Below are 7,259 nucleotides of genomic sequence, written 5' to 3'. Positions count from 1 at the left end.
TATATTTATTTTATTTTATTCTACTGTATATAGTATTTTATTCTATTCTGTACAGCTGTGTACTGTATTTATTCTTATTGTATCCTAATTTTTGCCTCATAACTTTTGCACTGTCCACTTCCTGCTGTGACAAAACAAATTTCCCACGTGTGGGACTAATAAAGGTTATCTTATCTTATCTTATCTTACAGGAAGTACATTTTATTTAAACTCTCAAGTCTGTATCTGCACAGAGCTTCGACATGCATGTTCGTACATTACAACCTTTTTTGTAAAAGAAATAACCAGAATAAATAAACGAATTAAACTTGTCATGTTTTTCTAAACTGGTTAAATGATTTAGTAGTAGTAAGTACGCCTGAGTATTTAGAGCAGTACAAACAAACGTTTGCTCGTGCCTGACTAGCAGCAAGCTCAGTCTAAAACAATCCACACTGTGTACTTTAGAGTTTTTGTTTAAAATGTCTGAACCGTCTCAGGTTCCAGTTTTTACAGGATGTAGTGACAGGCTGAACATGTTGCATCAGTGCAGCATGTTTAAAAAGGGAACTTTATGATCGTATAGACAACAAATTACTCATCATGGCTGAGGTGCTGCTTCTCTTTTTGTTCTTATTCTTGGTGAAATCTCTACATCATCTACTGTACAGCGTCGATATAATCCTTTATAACGTCGACTGAGCCGAGTCAGGCATCCTGCAAACCACCAGATTGCTAATTTTGCTGTCTAACCCCGTTTCTTCTTCAGAGCTATCACCATATATGAGGTCAAATACGAGTCCTGACAGTGCTGACCCTGTAACAGCTGGGATGGGCGCCAGCAACGCTGAATTAGACAAGGAAGGAAACGAATGGATGGACTTCCGAGTTTTTCGTGTAATCTAGTGGTAGGACACACCTGAGGGAAGAATCATGACACAGAGTGCATACTGTGTTCCCACTGCACCCCTTAGTGTCACCACTGTGGATCCTCTGCCATCATCTCATTGGATGCTCAGCATCAGAGATGAAAGATAATCAGGTTGGCACAGTTTTTGGGTTATGTCTTTGTTGTACTGCAGCATGTTGAACAATAATTAAAAGCTACACTTTCACTGAGTGTAGGCCCTCCAGACCGGCCCATCACTCCAAAGTGGGTCGACCCACCGGGAAAACCCCCAGTATGTCAGATTGCATCCTCCTCTGCACAGTTTCCACTGGTGACCAACACCAGGTCTCTTTAACCCTGACTGATCCAGCACGGAGATGTTATTATTGATGATCCACGTTTGATGTGAATGCCCGACTGCCTCAGTTAAGGTCAGAGGTCATGATTCAACTGTTAAAAAAAAAAAAAAAAGACTGTGGGAGAGTCCAAGAAAACCACTGCTGACCAAAAAGATCACAAAAGCTCATCTCACATCTGCTAACAAACATCTGGATGATACCCGAGACTTCAGTGAAATATTCTGTGGACTGATGAGACAGAGGCTGAACCATTTCCTGTTAGATTTGCGTCAGACTCACAGCGTTTCATAAAGGGAACATCCCAGCAGCAGGCAGACACTGTGGTGGTTTGGGATGCAGTGTGACTGAGGGAATTGTGCTCTCCACCAGGAAACCCTGAAGGAGGATGTCTGCCCATCAGCTCAGTCATTGTCCTGGTGTATATTCATTTCACACAGCACTGGCAGGTTTGGACAACTTTGTTTTAACAAAGAAAATCTGCATTAAAACAAAAACACCACGTTGTATTCACTGACTTTCTCCAACACTGTGCATCATGCGGGTTTATTAGCAGGACTGATTTCTGAATGTTACGATACTGACTTTACCCACAGCCTCACAGTAACATCATCGTACCCTTATCATCATATCTCCAGGTTTTTGAGGGAAATGCAACCTCAGATAAACACCATTTACAAAATGCAGAAGCACCATCTGAAACACTGAGTCTGCACCATCATCAGCTCAGAAAACCACTTTCAGCAGCAATAGCTTGAAGTACTGGTTTTCTGTGTTACTTTATAAGGCTCGCACATCATTCTGGAGGAAATTTTACTTCTGCTTTACATCATTGCTTCAGTCGAGGTCGGTGGTTTGGGCTAGTGCAACCCAGGCTTCAGCTGCCGCCAACACTTTAGTACACAGGAGCTCACGGCCCGCACCACTGCAAGGTGCCCACATCATCAGCTGTGCTGAGTTTGGTTTTTCTTGAAACACGCGCTCTGCATTACGGGCAAACGCCTCCACTGTGTGTGAAAGGACAGATTTCTTTCTCTTCTCAGTTTTTACAGAGAAGAGAAAGACTTTTTTTTAGAGAGAGGGGAAGTGCTGATTGGGTCGTATCATTAGCAAATTATCTTAAAAGTCTTTCTTTGGCTCGTGACTTCCTCGTTTACTTCATCTTGGGTTTGATTATTTATTTTAATTAACTGCTAAACTAACTGTTGGTTATGTTACTTACCAGATGATTTTTTGAATATTTATTTCCCCCCATTGTATTGAACCGGTGTGATCAGCTACCATTTAAGTTTCCTTTATTTCCTGTGTGTTAGGCTGCTGTTATTCTGTCGAGCAGTCAGTTTGGAGGCTTGAGTTCAGGGGCTGCTGTTGTTAGTTTACTTTGGATATTTCTACATTTTGGGGTAAATAAAACCCACTTTTTCCCTAATCACCACTAACTCACACTCACACGGACCTTGAGGTGAATTTCCTGGGAGTTTTGAGAAAACTGTGAGCCTCTTGAACGTCTTCCACTCATGGATAATCTCTCACTGCAGAATGATGATCTTTGTTCTTATGAACAGACTGAGTGTTGGTCTCTAACATCACTACTGACGTTGTGTCAACACACCTAAATGTTGCAGATCTGCTAACTGGTCTGACAGAGGTGCTCACACCTGATGAGGATCAGTTAAGTGTGTGTTTGATTAGCAGCATCTGGCTCATAGTTACTCTCATAATGAAGCAGCAAGGCTGGACTTTGGCTTCATGTTTGTGAAATAATGGTGACACATCATGTAATATGTTGTTCATTTGAAGCTGTATTTACTTAACTGATCAAACCTTTAAACCACCACATATTAAATAATCAGCATCGTCACATTTATCAAACTCCTCATACTGTTTTCAGCGCTGTGACTGAAACCTGCTTTATTTTTTCAGTTCATCCTCATTGGGTCTTACTTTCACCTGTGATCTACACCTGTCCATTATTCCCCAGCCACACCCCTGCATCCTGTCACAGTGTACACACTCCGTGTAGCCTACTTTACTAGATAGTCTTCCTCAGTTTGTCAGTCTTTCCTACTGTTTCCAGTTTTCACTTCCTTTTCATCTGTTTGTGTTTGAGCTTGTTTACTGATTCTGACTTCAGCTCCTCGTATTTTCCCTCTTCTTCCTCTGCGTGTCTCCCTTTTGAGTTCTTTCCCTCCAAGTTATCACAGATTCACTTTGCAAATATTATTTCATCTCTTGGATCTCTGAGCTCATACTGAAAATATAATATAAAGAAAGTTGGTATAATTTTACATTCCGCTCCACTTTTAAAAGTGATCCGTGCTTTTAACACATCCAGGCCGAGTTACTGCAGTTTTGTGTCAGATGGGCCAAAACGCTCCTGGAGATGCGTCTACATGTTAGAATTCACTTCATAGTTTTCATACTGGTACTTTCAGCAAGTCTGCAAAGGTTAAACAAGCTGAACGTAAAAAAGCGATTCAGCTTTTGTGATGAGGTTCAATTTAAAAATAAAAGTTTTTTCAAGCGGGATGTTTGACCATCACACCTCTACTGTACAACCAACGGTTCTATGCAACAGAATAAATGCAAGTAGCTGCGTAAATGTGCATAATTACACATCTAGAGCAGAGCAGGCTTTAAAATAGCTGCTTTTCGATTCTATCAGACACGTTTATTTACAGTCACCCGAAACCAGATTAAGCTGAGCCTGATAATCCGCCTGTGCGGCTGACACGGACACCAAACCTGATTATCAGTGTTCTCAGTTCACCTGCTCAACCTCTTCCAGCATCTATACTTCACATACCGTGACGCTCCACGGGGGAAAAACAACAGCTCAGTCACGTGTTCCTACAATTTACAGTTTTATTCTTTTTATAAAATTCGAGAAATCTGGTCTAAAGTACAAAACTCGTTCGTGTACAATCACTTGAAACGGATTGTCTTCTTCACGGGTGCGTAAAGACAGCCAATCGGGGCGGCGCGCGCTCCTTTCAAAACATTTCCCATCAACACTGAAAACGATTTCACTTCAAAGAAAAAATACATTGAATCTGGAATAAAACTAAAGATGCGTCTCCAGTCCACGCGTGGCGGCTGTGCCGTGTCCGCTCGCTCAGGCGTGAAACAGAAGAGCCGCGAGCAGCAGCGGGGACAGCAGCAGCGTGGAGAGGGCGGGACCTCCGCAGCCACTCTTAGTGGGTTCACTGGTGGAGATGGAGGTGGAGCTGGTGGTGGAGGTGTTGGTGCTGGGGAGGGCGGTGCTGGCTGCCTCGGCCCTCTGAAACACACAAAAGCGAACTGCGATCACGGAGGGTCACGACAAATTCCTGATCCCGTGAAAACTTTAAACACCACGCGAGCAAAAATCTTCATTTTAATCATTTCATCAAAATTCCACAAAAACAGAATTTCCCCTCACGTTTACTTCTACCCTCAAATCTGGTGTAAGGAATCTTCCACTCGGGATTCTTTGCGCTCCCACGATAAATGTTACTCATTCCACATTTTAACACTGACGTTGTTTTTTACTCATCAGGCCCGGGGGCACGAAAAACCCGCCGGTCTTTATTTCTGCCCAACGTTATTTCCACAGCTCTAAACTCGGAGTTTGTGGAAGTTTGGAGTTTCTCCTTCAGTCTCGGATGCTCCTCAACATAAGCCTTAAAGCTCCTTATGTCCGCATTTAATTAGGCGCAAACAAACTGCGTTTCCGCCGCATTTTTAAAAGAAAAGGTGCTGAAAGATTTAGTTTTTATTAAAAAGATGCAATGGTGAAACTGACCTGAGAGCTGAGACGGAGAGCCAGCAGCAGAACTGCGAGGGAAACGATGCTCAGGGTCTTCATGCTGGAGGTGATGGAGGCTCGTTTTCTCTGTCGGGTGGAGGAACAGTGAATGAACGGGAGGCGCAGGTCGGGCTTTTATAGGCTTTGAATTTACCGCTGATGTATATATGGTGACATCTAGCGGCCGCTCGCTGACTCACAGACGCTGCTCTGGAGTGTGTGTGTGTGTGTCTTTAACTCCATTCCAGCCACATGACTAGATGAGCACCGCACTATTCTCATTGTCATTGGCCTGTCAGTCACAGCTGGAAAGGAATGACTTCTATTGACTTTATATTGATCATGTGTCATTGTTCTATTGAGGAAACGTTATTTTGACATCATTAACATGTCATCAGCCAAACAGCTGTAAAGACTGTGAACACACTGATTTCTGCTGGATGTTTTGGTGCACGACTCTGTGGGGACGTGTTTGCTGGGCAGCGAGCAGGAAACCCGTCCTCCAGCCTGCTGATTTAACCTCACAGTGCAACGGCCAGCTGGAGGTTACCTCATCAATGTGGATTGTTTACCTGCAAGCCAGTAAGACTCCCGTTACTAAAAAAAAAAAAGTCCCCTGCAAGTCCCCAGCTTGTACACAATAACCTGCAGAAAGTGTTTTGTGAGATAAGGTGGGCCGTGCATACCTGCAGGCCGTGTCGACAGGAGTCCGAACTGTTAGAAGTGATTCAGGCTTTTAACTGGCTGAGAAGAATCGAGGTGGCTGGCGGGACATGTTTGTACCAAATTTCAGTCCATTGTGCAGAAATAAAGAAACCTCAGAGGTCATATAGAAGAAACACTAACAGGCTACTCAGCTCTGCATCATATTTAGAAAATTACAGAGTGAATTATGGAGGTTTTTAATGCAGCACCATCAGGTGAACAGCGTGAGAGAAAGAGGAAACTAGCACCCGTCTGAAATAGTAAAGGAAATACACAGTTTTATTTTGAGGAAGATTACATCATCCTCACAGACCCACACACCTCGCTCACGTCTTCATCACTTTGCATAAACGTCCTCTTCTCACTCGGCCCGTTTCTGTTGTAGTTTATCTCTAACCAACATGTTCCCAATGTTAACAGGTCTGATGTGCAAGTCTGAATAAACAAAAGGTTGTTAATAATTCAGAAAGTATCTGTGCAGGGAGGGATCTCTGCCTCCAGCATGCCTGTGGAGCTATGAGCTGTTATTGATGAGCAGAGTGAGCTGGTGTGACTCACAGGGAGACTAGCAAACAGAGGCTGGATCCTTTGATTTTGGACAGTAGAGTCAGACTTCGGTGTAAACATGCGAGCACCAATCCATCCTGCTTTATACCAGCAGCACATGTTTGTCAAGGTGTGGATTTTCTTTAGACACTTCAGGCCCCTCAGAAAAAAAAAAAAAAACTGAGCCACGGCGCGTCCTGCTGGCACCTTCTAGAATACACTGTATATAAGATGGACACAGTCACGTCTCAGTCCCGAAGCAGTTTTACATTTATGTTAGCTGTAAATTTGAGTTCCAAATTAAAACCTTTCTGCATGTACACACAGAAACTTCTGAATCTGGAGGCTTAGACCTAAGTTCACCACATGTGAGGCAGCAGGTGTGCCCTGTGTTGACTAGCATTACCACAGGAAGCTCAGATTTTCTCGTCAGGGTGCCAATTTAAAATAGCTGAAACCAGATTAAGAGGCTGAAGGAGCCTGATAATCAGACCTGGTGTGACTGAGCCACAGCGGGTCAGACCATCGGGGCTCTGAACTCACTCATGCAGCTTCACTTCTCCCGCACAGGAAGGAAACAGTCACGTGGTCTTAAATTTTAAGTTTTATTCAGTTGACATCAAAGCACAGCCTTTCAGTCCCAAATGTTTTACAGCATTTAGACAAACTTCATAGTCAGTGACACCGGAAACAGGAGCACCTCCATGACTCACTCCTGTTCTCAGAGTTCAGGAGGAAACGGCTTTTTATTAAACCTCCTTTAGGAAGACCTAAAGTTTCCACGGAGTCCAGGCCGATCCGGATCCAGTCATCCGGACCAGCTGTGGAGGAGAGCCAACAGAGCCAGCAGCGGAGTGCAGGCGGCGGGTCCCCGGGAGCCGGTCCCTGTCGGAGGCCTGCTTCTTGGAGAAGTCGTAGTCTTCACAGTGGAAAGTGTGGACGCCGTGGCAGAGACTGCCTTCACCGTGGAGGACTTTACTGTGGACGCCGCGGTCGT

This window comes from Pundamilia nyererei, unplaced genomic scaffold (genome assembly GCF_000239375.1).
Source record: "Pundamilia nyererei isolate P.nyererei 1_Seehausen unplaced genomic scaffold, PunNye1.0 scaffold00088, whole genome shotgun sequence".
Lineage (NCBI taxonomy): Eukaryota > Metazoa > Chordata > Actinopteri > Cichliformes > Cichlidae > Pundamilia > Pundamilia nyererei.
This window is presented reverse-complemented; position numbering follows the sequence as displayed.